General features: G+C 35.0%; 1 protein-coding gene across 1 annotated transcript in view; it reads left to right on the top strand.

Moving 5' to 3' along the window:
* LOC117340413 (ankyrin repeat domain-containing protein 50-like) overlaps window positions 1-27,123 on the top strand; it is a 56,968-nt gene that overhangs the window by 20,982 nt on the left and 8,863 nt on the right. The window lies entirely within an intron of this gene.

The raw sequence follows: 27,123 nt of genomic DNA on the forward strand, positions 1-27,123 counted from the left end.
TAAAATTAATTAGGACACTTTTAAGAACATTACAATTTCTTACAATAATCCAGCATTTACAGGGATAAAGCAATGTTGAGCTACTCGACCTAGTCAAAAAAAGATGTTGAAATAAACAGTTAAATTATCCTGTAAAAGTTCGATCAAGCAGGCTAGGTACAGATTTGAATAAAAAATATATGTATTAATGCCTATATACCAGACTAGGTAAGTTGAATTGTGTACAAATTTACATGTAATAGAGACTATTATCGTTTAATTTTGATTTAAAACATAGAAATAAAAAAAAACAAAAAAACTGTACAACTGCAATCTGGTGTACGAGTGTTGCTTGCTATGGTGACCATATTTCAGGGCAGTAATCTAACTGACTGCACTAATGTACAGAGAGCGAATAACATTTTGAATATCCAAATATGTAGATTGGAATGACCATACCAACCACTTATCGTACATGTAATGAAAAGTTAAGATTCGGAGTGAGCCATACACCCAAGTCTTTAGCATGTGTTTCTTTCTTTAGAGATTCCTCACCCAAGCTGTCGGGATACTCAGATGTATATATTTTGTTGCTTAACGTTATATAACAACATTTCTTATATAAAACGTACATTTTAAAGTTTTACACCATTCGTAGACTCTGTCAATATCGGATAGGAGTTCACCACAGTCTTGAATATAACGTGCTGCTTTACAACATTTACCATCATCGGCAAAAAGAAGAGTTTTGAAAAAAATTTAAAGAGAGGGTGAACCATTTGAATCGCGTTGTTTCAGGACTGATATTATACGGACATTTTTTGTATCATCCCACTAACATCATCATCGAACTCTCTATCGCGGAGTTCGCCGAATACCTCGTCAAAGCTGGAATAACAAAAACTTTTCTTCGTAGCAACGATGCTTTACTTCATTAAGAAACACATCCGCTGCCAGTTTGATATAATTTCATGATTATTGGTATGCACAAAAATATTTCCTTTGGTGTCTTTTCTAAAATTGTTATTTTGTGAAAAAAAAAACAAAAAAAAAAACAGTCATTAAAGACACTTGTTAATACTTCTATTATTAAAATCCTACATTTGTAATTTAAAAGTCTTGAGATGCTGGTTTCATGATATATGTAGACTTAATTTGTTATGATAAGTAGCCTATATAAATTCATTTGAATCATTATTTTATAAGTCATATTCAACTTGACATTTTCATATTTTCTTTCATGAAAGTAAGAACAGGCTACTGCTATAGTTTAAACTCACTCAGGTGTAAACTTTGACATGTTGGCCTGGTAATACAGGTAAATTTCTGTATGTTGGCTAAGTGAGAATAAGCCATAATTGGACCCTGGGGGGTTAATTGGGGACAGGTCACCTGGCCAGGTATACCACGTGCCAGACATAAAAGAGCTAGACTGATCGGCATCTTACAGATAAGTGTGATAGGATGCATGTTCTCAAGGCTGTGGGGTTGCATATTGCGCCCAGTTGGCCATTGGCAACAGGCCTTTCCTAGATGTTTGGCTTCAATGTAATGTACATGTGGTCTGGACATGTACATGTCTCAAGATCTGTCGACAGAACATACAATGTATAATATCATATAGATGACTCGTACTGTAAAAAGCCTTTCAAGTTGAGAATAACAATGTAAAAGAAATTTAAGTAAATTAACATTCAATTAAAATTAAAAATATTAATATTTTGTCTGACAAAATATTTACATGAAGTATATGTACACCTGAGTCAGCCATTATTAGGCCTCTGACACAAACTGATGTATTGTAATAGAAGCATGTAAATGATTAAAATGATCGCAAACAGCATAAAAATTAATTTCAAAAGTAGATTCTTCACTCTACACTGTTGAAGTCTTTATATATTGAGAACCAAAGTATTACCGGGTTATGTCCTTTGACAAAAAAAACTATTGTGCACTAATTATACGTTTACTTCAGTACCTTAAATCTCGTGCACACCTCACTTCTCCTAGGGTGCAAAGGTTAACTGATTGTCACTCAACTGTAGTTGTAGTCCATTAATAAATATTTTCAGAGTGTTATCCATTATCACGTAAACATACAGAGTCTGCTCCATTGCAGACGTGTGATATCAGAGACATATATATGTATCTGGTGATATACACGTATCTGATTGCACATGTACATTGTATAGTCTTAAGTATATAATTATTGATGTTTTGTTTTTAGTTTTTATCCCTCCCCATGCATCCAGAATTTCCTCTGATCCGACATCAGACTTTTAAACAAATCGTCAATGCTTACACACCATTAATATTACCAGTGATTGTTATATATAGACTTGCCAGGCATGTACATGTACTTGACTTAATTGTCCCCCTTACTTGTTGCCATGGGTACTAATCCCCCCCTCCCCACCACCATCAACTTCACCTGATGGCCATGGATATACACTTGATTAGGAGTCACCGGGCTCAGGTGTGTAAGTCATAACCACACCTGGTCAGTTTCTCCTTTTTACAATTAGCCCTAGGCGGGTCTATTCATAGCCTGGTCAATCTGTGTTCAGAATTCTTGATCTGTTTACCTGTACCTAAATTAACACTTTGATACAAGTTTTACAATTCAATTAGTTTATTACTTAAACCTTAGGGTTTATCAGTACAAATGCGGTGAATAAATGCAGTGAAAATATAGATAAATACATAAAAACAAAACGATAAAGTTCGGACACACAGAGACAACACATACGCGACCGCAGCGCTAGTGTAGAGAGTGATTTTATTTTAAACTTAAATACTATCGTCTTTTGTTGCCGAGAATAATAAATTATGACCTTAATATTTCCGGTTTCTAAAAGTTGTACAAATTCTCGCAAACTGAGGTTTTCTATAGTAGTACAGTTTGATAAAACGTTCTTCCACTTCCCGATACAACATTGACTCCATCAGGCACCTTTCACTGTCGTTTCTACGAGATCGCTTCGTCTAGGATCCGCTTTTTATAAGAACCAGATAATTTATTCAGAAACGGTCGATTATTTGTGAGCGTCAACCGTAGCATTTCCGTAGCATTACCGTAGCACTTCCGTAGCATTACCGTACCATTTCCGTACCATTACCGTAGCATTACCGTAGCATTTCCGTACCATTTCCGTAGCACTTCCGTAGCATTACCGTAGCATTTCCGTAGCGTTTGCGTTTAAGACGGAACAGCGAACGTACACGGGTCTGTATAAACGTAATTAGATATCGAAATGTCATGTTGTTATGATTGCTACACAATAACAGTGACAACGTTAATATGTGATCGTATAGTGTTTTATTTTATATACATAGTCAGTCTCAGGTCAGTCATCACTGCCTAGCATAGTGTCTACATAGATACATGTATGTCCATAATGTTTGCACTCATGGCCGGGTGAAATCTCGGCTCTCCAGCCCTCTGTTGGCTGCCTATTCTATCCCTTAAACCCCGTGGGAACAGTGGAAGATTAAAGTAATTATAAGTTATTAATTCTTGCCCAAACTTTGTCAAATCAATAATACAATAAATAATTTCACCATTAACATCATCACCTTGTCGCCACTGACCAGGGTAAGAAAGATTGAAAACCCCTCTCGTCTGTCAACTGTCAAACTGTCAACAATCTCCATGGACTATTGAGATTGATGTACCTATGCGACCATTCCAAAATATTTTAATCTGAATATAGTTAATGACCAATTTCACATCCAATTGACGACTTCCACAATGATCATGTCAGGGTATCGGGCCGACCATCACTGCGCCATTGAAACGTTCTTTTTTTAAGAACGCCGCTGTGGCGCAGCGGTATAGGCTGCGGATATTTCTGGCTAGGCGATTGGGTGCCGTAGATCTTGAGTTCGAGGCCCGGTCAGGGCACGAGTCAAAAAGTTGTCTTCCTTCGTCATTTGTGTTTCGCAATGTATTTACATACATGGATACGAATTGTACATATATTATATATATTTCTCTCGGTACAACTACGACAGGAAATTCAAATCTTTATCTTCGGATCACCAACACATAGTGTATATGATACATTGTGCTAATGTCAAAATAATGTTCAACTCGTGTATTTTGCAATCTCAAACTATGCTATTTATGGATATAATGTGGGATCCCCACTGCTTTCTGCTTTAAAGAAATAACTAAGTCCAGACACTTCAATGGTCTGAAAGACCTCAAGGATTGTTTTTACAACATGCATTCATAAGTAGCGATATAAAGGAACCTCTATTCCCCCTATTTGACCCCGCCCTTTGGCCCCTCGGGGGTCAGAGTCACCATTTATGCAAAATCTGTTTCACTTTCCCCAAGGAAGTTTCTGATCAAATTCGGTTCAAATCCATTCATAACTTAATGACAAGTAGCAATTTAAACGAATTCTCTAATTCCCCTATGGGGCCCAACGCCTCCGGCCCCTTTAGGGGTCAGAGTTAGCATTATGCGAAATCTGTTCCCCTTAACCAACGATGTTTCTGACCAAATTGGGTTCAAATCCATTAACAACTTAATGATTAGTAGTGATTTAAAGAAAGTATCTCTATTTCCCCCCATTGGACCCCGCCCCTTTGGCTCCTCGGGGTTTAGAGTCACCATTTATGCAAAATCTGTTTCACTTTCCCCAAGGAAGTTTCTGATCCAATTCAATTCAAATCCATTCATAACTTAATGACAAGTAGCAATTTAAACGAATTGTCTCTAATTCCCCTATGGGGCCCAACGCCTCCGGCCCCTTTAGGGGTCAGAGTCAGCATTATGCGAAATCTGTTCCCCTTCACCAACGATGTTTCACTTTCCCTGAGGATGTTTCTGACTTAATTTGGTTCAAATCCATTCATAATTTTATGCCTAGTAGCGATATAAAGGAATCGTCTCTATTTCCCCTATGGAGCCCTGCCCTTTTGGCCCCTCGGGGTTCAGAGTCACCATTTATGCAAAATCTATGGACCCTTCCCCAAAGGATGTTTCTGACCATATTGGGTTCAAATCCATTAATAACTTTATGACAAGTAGTGATTTAAAGGAATTATCTCGATTTCCTCTATTGGGCCCCACCCCTTTGGCCCCTTGGGGATCAGAGTCATCATTAATGCAAAATCTGTCTCGCTTTTCCCCAGGATGTTTCTAGCACAATTGGGTTTAAATCAACTCATTACTAAATGACAAGTAGCGATTTAAAGGAATTGCCTCTATTTCCTATATTGGGCCCCGCCCCCTTCGCTCCTCGTGGGTCAGAGTCACCACTTAAGCACAATGTATTTCACTTTCTTCAAGGATGCTTCTGACCCAATTGGGTTCAAATCCATTCATAATTTAATGCCAAGTAGCGAGTAAAAGGAGTAACCTCTATTTCCCCTATTGGGCCCTGTCCCCTCGGGGATCAGAGTCACCATTTATACAAAATCTGTTCCAATTCCTTCAATGATGTTTCTGATTAAATTGGGTTCCAATCTATTGTTAACTTAATGACAAGTAGCGATGTTAAGGAATTACCCCTATTTTCCCTATGGGGCCCTGCCCCTCCGGCCCGTTGGGGATCAGAGTCATTATCAATGCAAAAACTGTTCCCTTTCCCCAAATGATGTTTTGACCGAATTGGGTGTAAATTCGCTCATAACTTTATGACAAGTAGCGATTTAAAGAAATTACCTCTATTTCCCCTATCGCACCCCGACCCTTTGGCCCATCGGATGTCATAGTCACCCTTTATGCAAAATCTGTTACCCTTCACCCAAGGATGTTTCTGACCAAATTGAATTTAAATCCATCAATTACTTTATGACTAGTAGCGATTTAAAGGAATTGCCTCTATTTCTCATGTTGCGCACCGCCCCTTTGGCCCCTCGGGGATCTGCGTCACCAGTTCTGCATAATCTGGTCCCCTTCCCCGAAGGATGGTTTTGCCCAAATTGAGTTCAAATCCATCAATTACTTTATGAACAGTAGCGATTTAAGGGAATTGCCTCTATTTCCCCTATTGGATCCCGCCCCATTGGCCCGTCGGGGTTTAGAGTCACGATTGATTGTTCCCCTTTCCCAAAGGATGTTTCTGACCAAATTGGGTTCAAATCCATTCACAACTGAATGCCAAGTAGCGATTCAAAGGAATTACCTCTATTTCCCCTATTGGGCCTTGGCCCTTTGGCCCCTCGGAGATCAGGGTCACTATTTATACAACATCTGTTCCAATTCCTTCAAGGATCTTTCTGATTAAATTGGGTTCAAATCTATTGTTAACTTAATGACAACTAGCGATTTAAATGAATTACCCCTATTTCCCCTATGGGGCCCTGCCCCTCCGGCCCCTCGGGGGTGAAAGTCGTCATTGATGCAAAATCTGTTCCCCTTCACCAACGATGTTTCTGAACAATTTGGGTTCAAATCCATCATAACTTTATGACTAGTAGATTTAAAGGAATTACCTCTATCCCCTATCGCGCCCCGACCCTTTGGCCAATCGGGGATCATAGTAACCCTTAATGCAAAATCTGTTCCCCTTCACCCCAGGATGTTTTGACCAAATTGGATTCAAATCCATCAATTACTTTATGACTAGTAGCGATTTAAAGACATTGCCTCTATTTCCCCTGTTGCACCCCGCCCCTTTTGCCCCTCGGGGATCTGAGTCACCATTTATGCAAAATCTGGTCCCCTTCCCCCAAGGATCTTTCTGCCAAAATTAGTTTCAAATCCATCAATTACTTTATGACTTGTAGCGATTTAAAGGAATTGCCTCAATTTCCCATATTTGGCCTCATCCCTCCGGCCCCCGGGGGTCAGTGTCACCATTTATGTAAAATTTGTTTCCATTACTATTATGATGTTTCTGACCAAATTGGGTTCAAATCCATTCATAACTTTATGCCTAGTAGCGATTTAAAGGCATTAGCTCTAATTCCCCTATTTGGCCCCTTGGGAGTCAGAGTCACCATTTATGCAAAATCTGATTCTCTTCTGCCAAGGATGTTTCTGCTGACCAAATGTGGTCAGAATCCAATAAGAACTGCTTGACTAGTAGCGATTTGAACCAAAGGTGACGGACGGACGACGGACTATCCTAGCTATATAAGAGATTTAGCAACAATGGCTGTTTATTTGCCAGGTTGTTTTCAGGAAAGACTGGTCAAACAATGCAATACGAGGGACCAAGGGGAACCTACATATGAAATTGGAGAAAGTTCCCTTCAGTACGTTCTGAGAAATAGCGATAACAAACTTCAAATGTCAAAATCCAAGATGGATGCCTGTCGGCCATGTTGTTTTCCGGTTGGTCCCAAAATACAATATGCATAATGAGGCACCAATGGGAACCTACATATGAAATTTGAGAAAGATCTCTTTAGCAATTTCTGAGAAATAGCAATAACAAGAATTGTTTACGGACAGACGGAGGGGCAGAGGGACAGAAGGACGGACGGACCACGCATGTGGGTTAATGTTGCGTCCCGTTTTGTTGCTCATTAGTGTATTCATGTAAAATATACATTGTTGTACATTGTTGCAACTTGTACATTCTAATGACGTCACATTGTTTACAGATCCCGCGTTGTGTCTGCACTGCCAGACACGAAGGCTTCATTCTGTGTTTTTTTTAGTGTTTTTGTTAGTTTTCTGATAATTCAGTTGATCAGGTATGATTAAACAACCCCAATCAATATGAGGTGTGATTGTAATTTTAAGTTTAAACCGCATGTTGCGAAAAATACTTCAACTTTCACTTTGTCAGTGCATTCGTGATCGCAGCTTCGATCGGCTGTCATGGCAACGACGAGGACGGTGGTTTCATCACAGTGGCGAATTTACAAACTTGCATGTGTACAGCCGAAAACTTCTAACTATACCTTATGTCTTTGGAAATCATCTGTAAATAATTAATTGAATTAATTACGATCCATTGCATTCGTTCATTAACGTTTGTTCGTTTCTATATGCCGATTTCGATACTTAAAACACTGAAGAGTTCCAATATTGGAGAATGAACATTAACACTTGCTCTATGAATCGTCCTAGAGCACCCGACAACCCTAAATCAATACTTATGAAACAGGTAAGAGCGTGAAGGCAATTGCATGAGAACAACGAAAAGTGCTGTACATTCTTACGAAAATGACAAACATCGTCAAAATTACTTAAAAAGTAGTCAATTAATCGGCACTTCTTCAATTAACACCAGTTTATAACGCCGTTATGTAACCATACTTGAATAAATAGAAGAATGTACAGCACTTTTTCTCGGTTTCTTAGCACGATGAATAAGTGTATCATATTTGTTTGTACGACAAAATACGTTGGTCGGGTGCTCTGGCCATATTTACCGACCAAGTGTTAATGTAATCCTTCGTGCCGGTCACGTGACCACGCGAGAACACGAGGAACGACGAAAACATCCCGATAAAAACGTTGGACACCTAACATTAAAATCCGATCAAGAAAACAAACAGAACACACCGGGAAATCATTAAATATTGAATTTATATTAAAACATGACGTTTTTTGTTCTTTTTAATTATAAATGCAATATTAACCCACATGCGCATGGACCACGGACGCAGAGCGATCTCAAAAGCACAATATGTAAATGTAAACGTAATTAAAACTCAAACGGAAAGAAAATAAAAGAGAAATTGAAACGCCATCTTGATAAGATTGAGTGGTGATACTTTTTAATTGAGATTCGTCTTTCCTGTAGGCAAGTGCATTGGATGCGGCTGCGAGACACGGTCATACTGGAATTGTCAAGTTATTATTGGAGCATGGTGCTGATCCGAATCAGGTTTGTTTCATTGTATCCAACTCAATGTTCATGCAATTGTCAATTCTTATAAACAACAATGTTAAAACATTGAACTCTTAGATGATATTCCCTTTAATTTGCGTCTTTATAATAAGGACCAACCAACCAATGGTTTTCCATAGACTTTAGTGTTAACTTTTGGAGTATTTCAATCAAATTCAATTGAATTCAATATGACAAGTATGGTTTATAACAAAAGTATAAGTCTCATATAACACAACCGAAAAAAATAGTTTGGTCCTTCAGCTCAAATTTTCTCCAGGGTAGCCATTTTGAAAATGGGTGAATTTCGCAGGAAAAAATCTCAAAAATCTGAAATGTTTACCTGATGATTATTATTACCTGAACTTTTTTGGGGAAAAAAATCAATCGGACTTACAAAATTTATATCAACATTTCTTATGTGTAGTTACCAATCAGGCTACATATCTATTTTCTTACTTCATAACAAACTGGCCAATCAGTGGCTGCCAGACATTTTATCCTTGGCTCAACTTTCTATACACAGGGGACTACACACAGGGGATGTTTCAAAAATCTATTGTTTTTCACTTGGTTGGTTGTTCCCGATATAGTGCTAATACTGTATTCTGCGGTAAATGGTCATAACGAGATCGTGAAGTTATTACTGGATAATGGTGCCAAAGTAGATTCGGGGGATATTTCAATATGTATACTTTAACGTTCAGAAATTTTAAATAGTTTCGACATTACCTTGTTTCCAATCAAATTAAAATCTAGATGGTCATTCTCACTACGTTACATGAACATCTAACAACATCCCATAAGGGGTCACGTCAGGGCGACCTTTTGGATTAGCCAATCAAATGACTACTTCCAGAATCTTGGAAGTGAATTTTACGTGTCCGAATTAGCATGACTAGAGTGCATGGCTTGTATAATCTGTCAATTTGTTTCAAGTCTTTTCGTCCAACAAAGCATATAGCTATATACAACCTGTGCCGAAATGGCTTGCTTCAGGTGCAATTTGTGACGAAATGTTTTGCTTCGACGACATCGCCAAATACACAACTCACCCTGAAAGTGAAACACACATATCGGAGGTCATCAGAACGTGACCTTTTATGGGATGTTGTTAGATGTTCATGTAACTTAGTTAGAATGACCATGTAGATTTTAATTAGATTGCCTTGTTTCAAAAAAATATATAAAACATTTTTACCAGTAATCCATGTTCCCGTCCAACTTGTTACAACAATCGGTTCAAGCATTTATTCGAGTATACATTCATGAATATTAATTATGGTTGAAACATCTATTCAACAGAACGTGATACTTTTAAAATGTTCATTAAAGAGACAAATTTGTCAAAACAAGGTTTCCCATCCTGTAAACTTGTTGACCAATAGCACATTATGGCCGTATGATTATCATAACAAATATTGATTGTGTTGCATTTACAGTAAAGACGTATGATATATTAGATACCACATGCTTAAACGGCCACTCTTATACATTTTAATTCACAGAAAGTAGCTATAAAATGAGCGAAATCATCGAATCGGCAAGTAATTAGAATCCATCAGTTTAATAACGTGTTAGACTCTTCGGTCATCAAATAATTATCGTTTCATGTCTTATTGTACAGGATGTGATATTATTGTAATATACTGGTATATGAGATAGTGATAATAATATATTCATTTCTACTGATTCTTGTCTGCAGTCCTTTGCCCTGGATAGTGCGGTGGCAGGAGGCCATACAGAGATCGTACAATTATTACTGGATCACGGTGCCAAGGCAGATAGGGTAGGTGTTTCAATATATCTACTTCAACGTTTTCAAATTGTAGCTAATTTGATCTTATTTTGTTTGAAAAATTAAATACAAACATTTTTACCAGTTTTCATTATTTCTCCTATTTGTTGCAACAATCGGTTAAATATATATTTGAGTATACATTCACGAAGATATATTTTGATTGAAACTACTGTTAATCACGATCTGATACTTGTCAAACAAAGGTATCCTTTCTGTAACCTTGTTGACCAATTATTCATTATGGCCGTATGGTTATCATGTCAAATATTTATTGTGTTGTATTTACTGTAAAGACGTATGATATATTAGATGCAAATATTTAAACGCTGACTCTTATACATTTGAATTCACAGAAAGTATCTATAAAATGATCGAAATCATCGATTCAACAAGTAATTAGAATCCATCAGTTTAATAACTTGTTAGACTCTTCGGTCATCAAATAATTATCGTTTCATGTTTTATTGTACAGACCCGTGTACGTTCGCTGTTCCGTCTTCAACGCAAACGCTACGGAAATGCTACGGTAATGCTACGGAAGTGCTACGGAAATGGTACGGAAATGCTACGGAAATGGTACGGTAATGCTACGGAAGTGCTACGGTAATGCTACGGAAATGCTACGGTTTGCGCTCACAAATAATCGACCGTTTCTGAATAAATTATCTGGTTCTTATAAAAAGCGGATCCTAGACGAAGCGAACTCGTAGAACCGACGGTGAAAGGTGTCTGATGGAGTGAATGTTGTATCGGGAAGTGGAAGAACGTTTTATCAAACTGTACTACTATAGAAAACCTCAGTTTGCGAGAATTTGTACAACTTTTAGAAACCGGAAATATTAAGGTCATAATTTATTATTCTCGGCAACAAAAGACGATAGTATTTAATTTTAAAATAAAATCACTCTCTACACTAGCGCTGCGGTCGCGTATGTGTTGTCTCTGTGTGTCCGAACTTTATCGTTTTGTTTTTATGTATTTATCTATATTTTCACTGCATTTATTCACCGCATTTGTACTGATAAACCCTAAGGTTTAAATAATAAACTAATTGAATTGTAAAACTTGTATCAAAGTGTTAATTTAGGTACAGGCAAACAGATCAAGAATTCTGAACACAGATTGACCAGGCTATGAATAGACCCGCCTAGGGCTTATTGTAAAAAGGAGAAACTGACCAGGTGTGGTTATGACTTACACACCTGAGCCCGGTGACTCCTAATCAAGTGTATATCCATGGCCATTAGGTGAAGTTGATGGTGGTGGGGAGGGGGATTAGTACCCATGGCAACAAGTTAGGGGGACAATTAAGTCAAGTACATGTACATACCTGGCAAGTCTATATATAACAATCACTGGTACATATTAATGGAGTGTAAGCATTGACGATTTGTTTAAAAGTCTGATGTCGGATCAGAGGAAATTCTGGATGCATGGGGAGGGATAAAAACTAAAAACAAAACATCAATAATTATATACTTAAGGCTATACAATGTACATGTGCAATCAGATACGTGTATATCACCAGATACATATATATGTCTCTAATATCACACGTCTGCAATGGAGCAGACTCTGTATGTTTACGTGATAATGGATAACACTCTGAAAATATTTATTAATGGACTACAACTACAGTTGAGTGACAATCAGTTAACCTTTGCACCCTAGGAGAAGTGAGGAGTGCACGAGATTTAAGGTACTGAAGTAAACATATAACTAGAAATTGTTTCGGAACAATTTGACGGGCTTTTCACTATTTAGCATAAATGACCTAAAGGCTTGGTATTTCCAAACATAAAAAAATATTTTAGAACACTTGATAGGTCATCCACATTCTAGTTTTGATTAATCTGGCATCTGAGATATTACATTTCAACAAAGGAGTGGACGAAGGGAAATAACTCGTACAGCCTTGTACGAGTTATCTCCCCTCGTCCAACTAACGTTTTATCTCAGATGCCGTTATATATCAGATGCCAAATTAATTCAAAATGGCGTTCCGCGTTAATGGTAAACGTTACCGAAACACCAAAAAACATGAAAAATCATCAGAATAACATTTTGAATCATACTTAATTTTCTTTCTTTGGAAAAAGATTAAAAAATGAAGATTTTCTAAAAATATACTTATTTGACCCCATAGCGAACGCTTTTATTTGACCTCTGACCCTAAAACTTTTAGTGAGTAAAAGCTAGAGTCAGCCATTAACTACCAATAACATAATTACCTGACCCCTGTTAAATGAATACTTTTTTAATTATGGGCATTTTAAGCTTTTTAATACATGACGTCATGGCGGCCATCTTGGATTTCAAACCAACATAAAAAAATAACATAACTTGGCCAGGACAATCCAAGGATTATTTCAGCTAAGATTGAGCTCAATGCTACTGGTGGAACTTGAGAAGAAGTTTAAAATGTAAAACTATTTTTAATATAGAATATATAGTGGAAATTCAAAATGGCGTATACCGGAAACCGCATAGGTTACATCAAAACTAAACACATCAAATTCATCAGAATGACATTCTACATCATACTAAGAATTATTTTTTGGAAAAAGATTGAAAAATGAAGATTTTCTAAAAATAGACTTATTTGACCCCATAACGAACGCTTTTATTTGACCTCTGACCCTAAAACTTTTAGATAGTAAAAGCTAGAGCCAGGCATTAACTACAAATAACATAATTACATAACCCCTGTAAAATGAATACTTTTCGAATTATGGGCATTTTAAGCTTTTTAATACATGACGTCATGGCGGCCATCTTGGATTTCAAATTAACTTTAAAAATTAACATAACTTGGCAGGACAATCCAAGGATTATTTCAGCTAAGATTGAGCTGAATGCTACTTGTGAAACTTGAGAAGAAGTTTAAAATGTAAAACTATTTTTAATATAGAATATATAGGGGGAAATTCAAAATGGCGTACAACAGAAACCGTATGTGTCACAGAAAAACTGAAAACGTCTTATTCATCAGAATGACATTCTACATCATATTAAGAATTATTTTTTGGAAAAAGATTGAAAAATGAAGATTTTCTAAAAGCAAACTAACTTGACCCCCAGGCGAGCTTTTTTTATTTGACCTCTGACCTTTAACTTGTAATTTTATAAAAGTTAGCCCCAAAGGTACTGTAACATAATATAATAACATGACTCTTGTTTCTTGAACACTTTTCGAGTTATGGCCATTTTAAACTTTTGAGGTATGACGTCATGGCGACCATCTTGGTTTCTTGACCTACTTGAAGATGTTGCTGTCACCACTTCAACTCATGCCATATACCATAGGCATAACTGACTTGGCATACCTTTTACCATTTTCCCACAATTTGTGTGACAAAATAAAATGCAGAAGAAGAATAATAATTAAATAAGTATTTATATAATAATCCGAATTTTTATGTTAATAACCGTAGCGACTAAACAACAACTGTTCTGAATACGTATTGAAAAAACTAGATGATCTGACCACACGGGAACATTGTACGATGCTTACTTGCTGAAATATACGCAATTTAATTCCAATCCAAACCGCCTGACAGCTTCAGGTCAACATCTTTGTTCAAATCAAAGCATCTGTGCGTTTGAAACAGTTAGTACTGCAAAGCTTCTAAGTGATATTGTGATCATACATTTTAGAATTATCAAAGAAACGAAAAGTAAATTTTAAATCATTTTAATTTTGATTGGTTAAGATTTTGGTGAGCAAATTGAAATAATTATTTACAAAGGGAATTTAATTTTCTACTCAAAACTGATAACTTTTCTTTTATTTAGATAATCTTTATTTCCTTCATTTCATTTCATTTTATAAGGAAAACTAGATTCCCAGATATATTCGCGGGAAATGAATTTGATGACGTAACCGGAAGCGCATGCTTTCAGAACGTGACCCGGAAGATATGTTCACCTGTAAACAACAGAAACTTGACGATAATAAAAATAGAAGATTATCGAATATGAGTCGGAGTCATAATGACTGGATTTTTTCCGTATTTGTTGAGACACCAATGTGCTAGAATACAACGAAAGGTAACACTTATTTAATTCATAGCTATCGTATCAAATAAAACGAACAGTCATTGCGAAGTAGCAGGGTCCGCTTGCTGAGCTAGACCTACTTTCGTTTTACAGTTTACGCACACAGTCATTTAAATACTTCATCTTCACAACCATTTTTTCTATATAAATGCTTGTCCGCGACATTGTTCTATGTAGGAATATTTGTAGTTCTGTACAGTACAGTGTAATTACATTTTTTAATTGACTGGTCTGGTAATTAACTACCCCGACCACAGGGCCACGTAACTACATTCACGTTTTGAACACTTGTCTGTTTAGTGTTTACCATGCGACTCATAATCTGGCTGCCGCAAGTTATGAGTTATTATAGGTTAAAGAGACATATCAAGTGTGTCTCAGGCTAATCATGATTGATAGGGTAAACATTGATATATATATCAAAATGTTTCAAGTGTTTACAAAACGAAAAGATTGTGACGAGGCCCTGTGCCCAGACTGACATTGCTTAAGGCACTAAGCACAGGGGTTGGTGTTGATAACACATAGCTCTATTGGGAAAAATTAGTTTGTATTACAAGATCAATTAAATTTATTTCAATGCCTCCACTGTAAGTACGGATTGAAGTTGGGACCTCAGGAAAATTACTGTTACAGGCTAGGAGAAGGAGAAAATGTAGCAGCCAGATTAGGGTTCGAACCCGGGACCCTCCGAACTTAAGACGGACACTCTACCACTAAGTCAAAATAAATGTTTGGTTATTAATACATGTTTTTGGGAGTCTGCAGCGTTCATGTTTGTCTCCTTTTGGTAGTGTGGAACTGTGGATCTGATGCCAACTTTAAGATTAACTCACTTAAGCGAACCTAAATTGCTGAAGACACCCAGCAAAAGAAAAGAAAAGATACATTACAGTTTATTATCGAACCTCTGTATCTAACCGTCTTTTCTAACCAAAGGTTGATTATTTTGTATTCAACCTTGGCAGATTTAGCCTTGCATTTAATTCCCCTCATCCACCACATAATAGTGTAACCTTTTACTATAAAAAACTTTGAAACTTATGATTGTTTCAGCACTGGCCACCTAGTCTTTTCCTTTAATGCCATTTACATTAAGAATATAGTCAATTTAATCTTTCCCAATTGATATAAATACAGAAAATTTTTCCCGAATAATTTCAGCAAAACATCTGACATGTTGCACAAATTACCTCAGTACTGTGTGCTGTCATTACTATTTACACTTCCAGGGACTTGCCATGAATTTGAACCCATGGTCTACCCATATGTAATACACAATTTTATTAGATACTCTTAAAAAAGACACGCACTAATTGGAAAGCTTGTTTGTTTCTACGAACAGGTAAATGGAAAAGAGGGTACCCAGTTAATGGTGGGTAGGATTTTTTTTTTTTAATCTCGCAAAAACAATTCAGCACAGGAAAATTTGAAATAGTGAAACAATTCAACACAGGAAAATTTGAAATAGTGAAACAATTCAACACAGGAAAATCTGAAATAGAACAATGTAACAGTTCATTGAACTGTTTAAGCAACAGATATAACCTATGGATGGAAAACCTAGAGATATCTATATTTTAAGTGTAATTGATCTACATATACATTGTAAATTTGTATTACTGACAGTTAAACAGGAATCAACTACACAAAGGTAACAAATATTTGCAATTTAGGAAAAAAACTGATTTGGGGGAAATCTTTTTAAGGTTATGATGGGTTAGTAGAAACAAAGCTTTTATTCTATTTGGCCTATCAAGTCTAAGTCATGAAAATATGGTTTTAGAAATAAAACTTTGGTTATTGAAGATGAGGTGTTACATACTGCACACAACAGGGAATGACAACAGTAAAAACATACGAAAACATATGTATGTATGGAATGTTTTTCTCTGTCAATTCTGATAGACTGTAAATTTAACACATTATGAAGATGTAAAATTAAGATCATTTTACACAAATCACGAGATTGTATTGTCTACATTTTTTAATTTAGTTCATCTTTATTTCCACACTATTCTCTGTGGAATTTTTTTTTCTTTGTTATAAATCCTCACTACAACTATTAAAGTCAAATATGTATATATATATACATTGTATGTAAAAGGATATGATTCTTGACAACTTGACTACAGAGCAGGAATTAAGCTTTCAACATCCAATGCACTCCACATCATATTGTGTGTTGACATTTTTCTGTGCCAATTATGATTAATACACATATTTTTTAGAATACTGTGTTATATCTCTTGGATCAACTCAAACATAAGCATTTCCTTCAATTCTGAAATCTGTAATGAAAATAATTACAGAAAATATATAAGTTTGCTTTAATAATACGAAAACAATTTTGTTAAATATTGGTGGATCCATCCAAAAACACTGCAATACTTTTTTATCAGATTTTCTTATTCGATCTGGCAATCTCACCTTCTAACACGTCAAAGGCCCTTGATGAGAATGAGTAGCCAGAGTTTCCTCTGGCCCAAACACCGAAAGTTAGACACATGTAAGCTCTATTGACTTTGGTTTAGGAACACATTCTCAAAAGACAATCATCACATATTAAATTCAGGGCTGGATTGCCACTAACATGAAGAGTTGTGTCCCTTTATTTTCTTTCCTATATAAGTCTTATAGGGTTCTAGCTATTCTAGCAGTTTATAGTTCATTTTTTCCCCATTGTTTTGCACTTCATAATTAATATACATCTGATGATACATATGCATCTGGAAGTGTTTATTTTGTTTAGTGTCATTGACTTCATTTCTCAAATTTATCAAGTTCAAGAAATCTTAAAGTTACAGAAGATTCAAAACTTTACAAAGTCATTTCTGTTTCCATGATTTAATTATGGTTGTTTTACTTTCCATTGTGGGGATAGGGGACTTATTCATATCAATCAGATATAACTTTTATATAGTAAAGTGTTCTTATTTGTATATTTCTGATTATTTTTTTTCCATAATACAGTATCTCTTTAGTTAAAGTCCCTCAAAAGGTTCTTTATAATTCTTTCTGTTAAATTTTTTCTTCTCATTTCTATATCTTCCCAGTTTCCTTTGGGTAAAATTTGGTCATATTTAGGTGAATTTTGAGAATTGGTGGTTTTGCAGAATTCCTTTGTTTTGCAATACATCAATATTTTGCATGGCTATAATAAATATAGACATGCTCTGTCACTTCCTTTTATGTTGAATGATTGAGTTTCTTTAAAAATTCCCATACTGATGGTGTTGGACATCTTGAATTTGCTGATTTGTCAGATCACAATGTTTTCAAACTTGTGCTAGAGCATTACTTGTTATAGGGCACAGGGGCCAAACATGCAAACATTTGAAAATCTTCTACTCAATAACCCAGAGGCCAAGTGACCTGATATTGGGCCTGTAGTATGCTGTGGTAAAGTGATGCAAAGTTTGTTAAAATGAATGACCTTGACATACATTCACAGTCACAGGAGTTAAACATGCTAAAATATTGAAACACTTTTTTCTCAAATAGGCAAGAGGTCCAGAGAAGCAGGTCATTGATACAGGTCCATAGGCATCTTGTTTGGTTGCTGCACAATAACTTAATTACTCTTTCAGGCCTGCAGGTCAATGGTCAATGTCACTATTTCTATCAATTGAAAATCAGTTGAAGTACAATATATTATGAATTCAGCTGAGCTGATTATGCTTATTAGAAATTATCAAGTTCTACATTGTGTCTGCTTTCAAGGATAACTTATAAGGGCCCGATGGTCAAGATCACTGCTACTAAAGAAAGTATTTGCTTAGAATACTACATGTAGCTTCAGGCTTGAAAGTCAAAGGTCAAGGATAATGTTACTATAAATAGAAAAAAAAATCAAAAAAATCATGTACATCACTTTTTTGTTGGATTATATGCACTCAGACTTTGTCGAGTGCTTTATCGCAGAAATACTTTGTTTTCCCCGAATAAAAAACTATCTTACACAGATTGTTTTATTCTTCAATGAACACAGGTGATATATACAGTAGTTTTTTTTTAAATATATAAATACTTATTACCGGTTAGCTTGTAATAATAATAATAAACATAACAGAAACAATAGGTCTTTTCACCACTTAGGTGAAAAGCCCTAATAATAATAAACATAACAGAAACAATAGGTCTTTTCACCACTTAGGTGAAAAGCCCTAATTAGTGCACAATAGTTTTTTTTAAACTTATTATCACAAAGGACATAACCCGGTAATACTTTGATTCAATATATAAAGACTTCAACAGTGTAGAGTGAAGAATCTACTTTTGAAATTAATTTTTATGCTGTTTGCGATCATTTTAATCATTTACATGCTTCTATTACAATACATCAGTTTGTGTCAGAGGCCTAATAATGGCTGACTCAGGTGTACATGTACTTCATGTAAAGATTTTTTCAAACAAAATGTTAATATTTTAAATTTTAATTGAATGTTAATTTATTAAAGTTTCTTTTACATTGCTATTCTCAACTTGAAAGGTTTTTTTACAGTACAAGTCATCTATATGATATTATACATTGTATGTTCTGTCGACAGATCTTGAGACATGTACATGTCCAGATCACAGGTATATTACATTGAAGCCAAACATCTATGAAAGGCCTGTTGCCAATGGCCAACTGGGCGCAATATGCAACCCCACAGCCTTGAGGACATGCATCCTATCACACTTTACCTGTAAGATGCCGATCAGTCTTGCTCTTTTATGTCTGGCACGTGATATACCTGGCCAGGTGACCTGTCCCCAATTAACCCCCCCCGGGGTCCAATTATGGCTTATTCTCACTTAGCCAACATACAGAAATTTACCTGTATTACCTGGCTAACATATCAAATTTTACACCTGAGTGAGTTTAAACTATAGCAGTAGCCTGTTCTTACTTTCATGAAAGAAAATATGAAAATGTCAAGTTGAATATGACTGATACAATAATGATTGAAATTAATTTATAGAGGCTACTTATAACAAATCTTAGATATTCACAGTAAAAATCGAAATTTATTAAGTTTACATACATCATGAAACCATCACCATCTCAAGAGTTTAAATTACAAATGTATGCTTTTTATAATAGAAGTATTAACAAGTGTCTTGTATGACTGTTATTTAAATCTGTGTATATGTGTGAGGGCGTGTGTGTTATTTTTTATTATTTTTAATTTTTTTTTTACAAAATAACAATTTTAGAAAAGACACCAAAGCAAATATTTTTTGTGCATACCAATAATTATAAAATTCTATCAAACTAGCAGCGGATGTGTTTCTTAATGAAGTAAAGCAACGTTGCCGCGAAGAAAAGTTTTTGCTATTCCAACTTTGACGATGATGTTAGTGTGATGATGCAAAAAATATCTGTATAATATCAGTCCTTAAACTACGCGATTCAAATGATTAACCCTCTCTTTTACATCTTTTACGTGTTTAAATCAAAATTAAACGAACATAGTCTATATTACATGTTTTGTACACAATTCAACTTACCTAGTCTGGTATGTAGGCATTAATACATATATCTTTATTAAAATCTGTACATAACCTGCTTGATCGAACTTTTACAGGACACTTTAACTTTTTTAGTTCCACACCTTTTTTTTACTAGGTCGAGTAGCTCAACCCTGCTTTATCCCTGTAAATGCTAGATTATTGTAAGAAATTGTAATGTTCGTAAAAGAGTCCTAATTAATTAAAACTACGTTTGTCATATTCCTGACAGTTTTTTTTTGAGAGATTTATGTCGGACGAAGATTTGTTTTCAGAATTAAGTCTTTTTTTTACTGTTCATAACAAGACTAACTTGATTATCTGGATGATTTCTATTTAGGACATCAGTTCTATTTCACATGCGTATGTACTTTATATACCGTATTTGCCCTTAATATGTAATTAATTTACTCTTGTTATTCTTTATTAGAGACATACATTTGATCCGAAGATATAGATTTGAATTTCCTGTCGTAGTTTTACCGAGAGAAATATATATCACATTTATACGGTCTCTGATTTTATCAATTTGTTATCAATTTTGTGATTAGACCTTTGGGTTTTAAAACTGAAATAAATAATGAATAACTCCGTAGATCACGATGACATTCTCATTAATGTTGGAAGCCAAGTTTTATGAAGCAGTCTATAGCCTTACCTGTAGGTCATAATTATCTCTTATTGTTCTACCTTTCACACCTAGTATCACTTGGTCCACAGAATACTGTACCTTTAGTTGACCAGTGTACAGCATGCTGTGTTGTTTGTATCATCGCTGACAATTAAGTCTAACTACCCTAGTTTACCTGTGTGATACTGTCTGGACCATTTGTACCCTATACATGTAGCCTGACCAGTGCATATTACACGGAACTGTTTTAAAGGTTTGACTATAGCACAGTAAAGGAAATATTGTTTATTTGACACGATCTTCGTTTCCATCGTAATGCGTCGACTACTATACTAGGATCCGCCATTTTTTTATCACACTAAGATCGATGGACCACGTGACTTGACTTGTTTTTTGTGAGAGTGTTATTTTTTCTAAACAAAGATACAGAAAGGTGTATAACCATATATATTTAAGTCTCACCTCCTTATTAAATTATTTGCGGTCGCTACTATGCTTTAGTGACGTTCGGTAAGTATATTTAACTAAATTTCGTTTCGATAAAAAATACACTCCGCAAAATTTTCTACCGAACGGTTATGAGACGGTCAGCGAGTGAAAATAGGTAAACGCAAATGCTACGGTAATGCTACGGAAATGCTACGGTAGTGATACGGTAATACTACGGAAGTGCTACGGAAACGCTACGCTTAAATCGGAACTGCGAACGTACACGGGTCTGTACAAAAGTTATTATAATCAATCGTTTTAACAACTTGTTAGACTATTCATGCATCATACAACTTTCGATACTAGTTTAATTGTAACAAAAGTTTCAAAAGCACAAAGCAGGTTTGACGTGTAAATATACGCGAAATTTTCAACTAGAAACAAACTGAAAATATATGAACGAAATGTGATGTTATTGTAATATACTGGTATATGAGATAGTGATAATAATGTATTCATTTCTGGTGATTCTGGTCTGCAGCACCTTAACTTGAATACAGCGGTGGGAGGAGGCCATACAGAGATCGTACAATTATTACTGGATCATGGTCCCAAGGCAGATAGGGTAGGTGTTTCAATATATCTACTTAAACGATTTCAATTTGTAGCTAATTTGACCTTATTTTGTTTGAGAAAATGAATACAAACATTTTTACCAGTGATCAATATTGTTCGTTCTATTTATTGCAACAATTGGTTTAAATATCTATTTGAGTATACATTCACGAATATAAATTTTGGTTGAAACTACTATTCAACACGATCTGGCACTTGTCAAACAAAGGTACCCTTTTTAGTAACCTTGTTAACCAATTATTCATTATGACCGTATGATTATCATAACAAATATTGATTGTGTTGCATTTACTGTAAAGACGTATGATATATTAGAGACGAAATACTTAACTATTAGAGACGAAATACTTAAAAAGCGCTTCTCAAACATATGAGTGAATTGAAAGGATATATAAAATGGGCGAAAGCATCAAATCGGTAAGTAATTAGAATCCATCGGTTTAATAACTTGTTAGACTATTCGGTCATCAAATAACTTTCGATACTTGTCTAATTGTACCAAAGTACCAAAATTATAAGGCATGTCTGACGTTGTAATATACGCGAAATAAACCTAAAAACAAACTGAAAATATATGAACGGGATGCGATGTTAATGTCATATACTGGTATATGATAACGTGATGATAATGTATTCATTTCTGGTTATTCCTGTCTCCAGTCCTATTTCTTGGAGGGTGCGGTGGCAAGGGGCCATACTGAGATCGTCTAATTATTACTGTCTCAATATATCTACGTTTATTTTGTTTTAGGAAATATATAAAACTTTTCTTACAGGTAATCAATATTCCCAGTCCCATTTGACACAACAATTGGTTAAGTAAAAACTTGAACAGATTTGGGTTTTGTAGACTGATAATATATTTCACGGTGATATTAAATTGATTAGAAATGTTACGAGTTTATATTTGTTATTGTTTATCTACGTATTCAACACACGTTTGCATATCGCGTTTGCATATCGCGAACACAGGAGGCCGTCCTTAAATGACCTTAGCTGTCAATAGGACGTTAAACAAATAAAACCAAACCAACCATCATGTATGAGAAATACATATGTTACTTGTAAACTAACTCACAATCTTATATAAACATATATTTCATATGCATACTTGCATTTACATCCATCTTATGATATATAAATACTCATAAACATGTACACATATCCTGTATGATATATTTGTGTATGTATCTTATTTGTATGCTCACAAAGACACATACATAAACAAACAAATGTCAGATCAAACATTCTAAATTAGTACACACAACTCAAGGTTTATATGCACACATATACATAGCACACTAGGAAAATCTAGAAGATAAATGCAGATTTAAAAAGTAATCTGTACATTGCATTGCATTTATAAGAAAAAAGGAATTTCAGTTAATAACTGCCGAGGAAACATTACAAGAACAAGAGTAAAGAATCATAGATAAATGGGAGAATAATAAAAAGGGTAGGTTGAGGCGAGATGGAAAAACAGTACTAAACAAACACTCACACAAATAGATATTCATGTATATGTTTTACATTATAAAACTATATTACATAGATAACATTTCGGCGTTTTGAAGGTATGAGGCTGAGACAGAAACAAGTGATACTTATACAAGTACCAATAACTGAATAAATACATAACATTCACAATACTAACTATATCTGATGAATTAAGCAATATAGGGTAATTAGTTTGTCCCATTTTCTCCATTCATTTTCAAATTGAAGTTCTGTTGGGTTTTTCATTTTTGCCGGTGGCGATGTATTTTTGATTCATAAAATTATCTTTTATCAAATTAATATGAACTTTAATATTTAATGATTTATGCAAACATCTCATTCTATAAATATACTACTTTATGATAATTATGATATCATTATCCACTTCATTACTAAGAAGAAACATTATGATGTAAAAGGCCAAATAGAAAACATGTTTTGTTTACTGAGAAAGGAATTAAAACAGCTTCCGATAATGTATCAAAACTTTCAAGTAAACTTTACACTTCATCACATTCCCATAATATTTGTGTCATTGTTTCTGGCTCAGAGTTGCCTAGTATACATAGAGGGGAGGCAATTAGTCCAATTTAAAAAAAGAAGTGAGTTTGTTGTTACAATATGGTGAATTACTCTGAACTGAAACCACTATTTTGTATTTGTTGTAACACAGAAAGACATTTGATATATTTTACACCACATCAGGTTGTCTATGTTGTTGAAGATGGTATTCCATTTTCTTGTGCCAGATGGTATAGTGTCTGATTCGGTTATTGAGTTGTAAAAAAAGTTTGACCCTTTCCTGTCTCAGAAATGTGGTCAGATCATCAGTGTACCCAGACACGGGACGTGGACCCAGTTTTCGTGGAGACCAATCTCACCCGTACAGTACATCAAAAATCATAAATGATGTTATAAGAATAGCTTTTGATTGAAATAGACTTGAGTTTAAAGCATATTGTGAGACAGTCATGATCGATGCTAACCATACTGATACTATTAAAACCACAAGAGGATACCCACATGTAAACATATGCGATATTTAACGTCAAAATCAACAACGAGAAGTGATGTTCATGTGAGGTTTTTGAGATACTTAATTCATTTGAGATGTCTTCTCTTTGCAGTCCAGTGCCTTGCAGGCGGCTTCGACAAAGGGTCACATTAACATTGTAAAATTATTACTGGATCGTGGTACCAATCCGGATAATGTAAGTGTTTCAATGTATCGACATTAAAGTTCATAATAAATACCAAATATATATTAAGAAACTATTGTGAATTTACCTCACCATTTATTGATATTTTTTATCACATTTGGTAAATAATTTAAAGAGGACCAAATCATCATCACTGTCGTGATTTTGCTTTTGAATATGTTTCTCCTAACTTTTTGTTGCAATGACACGCGTTCTACGAAACCATGCTAACTCTTTTCTTCCAATGAAACTATTTTTTTGATTAAAGGCCATCGAGCTACAATTTGCTTACGACCATCACGATTTTGGAAGTTTGGCATGAATAGCAAAGAATTATGTCGTGACCATATTAATCTACTGCATGGTGACCTGGCTACAGTTGTTACAATATATTTTTTATTCCGTCACGCCAATTGTGCGTATAATTATGAAGGTTCATGCGAATATGTATAACCTTATCAACTCCCAATCACTAGATGATCCTACCGTCCTCCTTGTATTTCCCATTTTGTTAACTGTTACACCTGCTAGGTCTAGAGGAAACACTTACCTTCTCTATCTCAAGATGTAGCTCTCTGACATGATGACCGCCACTCGACAGGCCTCAATCGTCTGCTGCTATAAGCGTTATTGACGTTATTAATGTGATGAGAGACGAGGTGCTCAGAATAAAAAAGATAAACTCTAAACATACAAATGAAAATTTAAATCAAAACATTTATTATGCAGGATAGGACATTTTTAGAAAAACATTGTCGTAAATTGTTAATTTCGACGAAAAAACACCCGCTTTGAAACATATTTGTAAAAGAATATAGCACTGACGTCTTGTTATAATAACCTATATTATTTTGATTATTTCGCTATCATACTGTAAAGATGAAAAGTAGATCCAATAATGTCCATGCAATGCAAATCAAATAGCAATCTAATTAAAATCGATATGTTCATTATCACTACGTTACATGAACATCTAACAACATCACATACAGGGGTCACGTCAGGGTTACCTTTTGTATTAGCCAATCAAATGACTACTTCCAGAATCTTGGAAGTGAATTTTATATGTCCGAATTCCGAAGTCATTTCGTCCCATTAAGCATTAAGCTATATACTGTGCCAAAATGGTTTGCTTCAGATGCATGCTGTGACGAAATGTTTTGCTTCGATGATATCGACAAAATGCCAATTCGCCCTGAAAGTGAAATACACATCTCAGAGGTCATCGGATCGTGACCCCTTATGGGATGTTGTTAGGTGTTCATGTAACGTAGTGAGAATGACCATCTAGATTTTAATTAGATTGATCAAATAGTTTTATTGACGTTTTTGCTTTGAATAAAGATTATGTTACTCCGTTCAAATTTCTATCAAAATAACCAAACACAAATATACATTTAATTAAAACAACTATTATGCCAGATATGAAGCTTTAAGGAATCTTTTTAACTGGATAGTTAATTCTGAAAAACAAAAGTTAGCATTTTTTCAGCTTATCAGATCAACAAAGAATTGTGACCGTCTTAAAACGTTGATTTATTTCGAATAGTGTCATATTGGGTATAAAGCAACAGGTAATCATACACCAGTACACGACATTAAAACAAATAAACGATATGAGAGATCAAATCTGCAGATCAGAAAAAACTTGCAAGTGCAAACATGAAAGAATATAGTATGACCCATAAGTCATGATCGATCTTAACCATACTATTAACTATTAAAACCACAGGAGGATAACCACGTGTAAACATACGCGATATTTAACGTCAAAATCATTGAGACAACAACGGGAAGTGATGTCCATGTGATGTGATGGCGAATCTTTATTCATTTGATATGCTATTGTAAAATTATTTCTGGAACGTGGTACTAAGCCGGATACTAAGCCATTAGTGTATATGTATTAAAGTTCATAATCTATAACGGAAAAATAATATAAACGTACTTCACTATTCATTGAAATTTGTTGTCACATTTGCTACTAAAATTTAAGAACGGTCAACTCATCATCCGTGCATAGCTCTGTTATGCTTTTGAATGTGTTTTTCCTAAATTTGTTTTGCAATGACATTCGTTCTTCGAAACAGTGATAATTCTTTTTTCCAACGAAACTATTGTATTTAATTCAAATTAAAGCCTATGATTAAGAGACGAATAAGGCAAAATATAGGTATTGACATTGGTATCGTTATACAAAATGAAATAAAGATACAAGGCAGTGCTGACGTGTAAATATCACCGTCATTTAAACTTAAAGTATTCATTAAATCAATCAATAATTTAGACGAATCACTGTTGATGTTGTCCTTCCTCCATTTCATAAGCACCTTAACATCGACACTAATTTTTCCATGTCTTTATTTCCCTAATTACAATGTTTCACGTGCTCAATAAGCATATCAAATAAAAGTACACATTGTCTTATGTCGAACGAAGGCCCTCTTAGGTCACACCCCTATTTAGTTAGGTCACGTGACTGGTAAATGCAGTATCATTAACACTTATATATTTTTGCAAAGTGAACCCTCTACATCGCCTTTTTCAACGACGTATCTTAAATCAATGGAAAGGGTATATCAATATACATCT

The sequence above is a fragment of the Pecten maximus genome, chromosome 13 (assembly GCF_902652985.1).
Source record: "Pecten maximus chromosome 13, xPecMax1.1, whole genome shotgun sequence".
Lineage (NCBI taxonomy): Eukaryota > Metazoa > Mollusca > Bivalvia > Pectinida > Pectinidae > Pecten > Pecten maximus.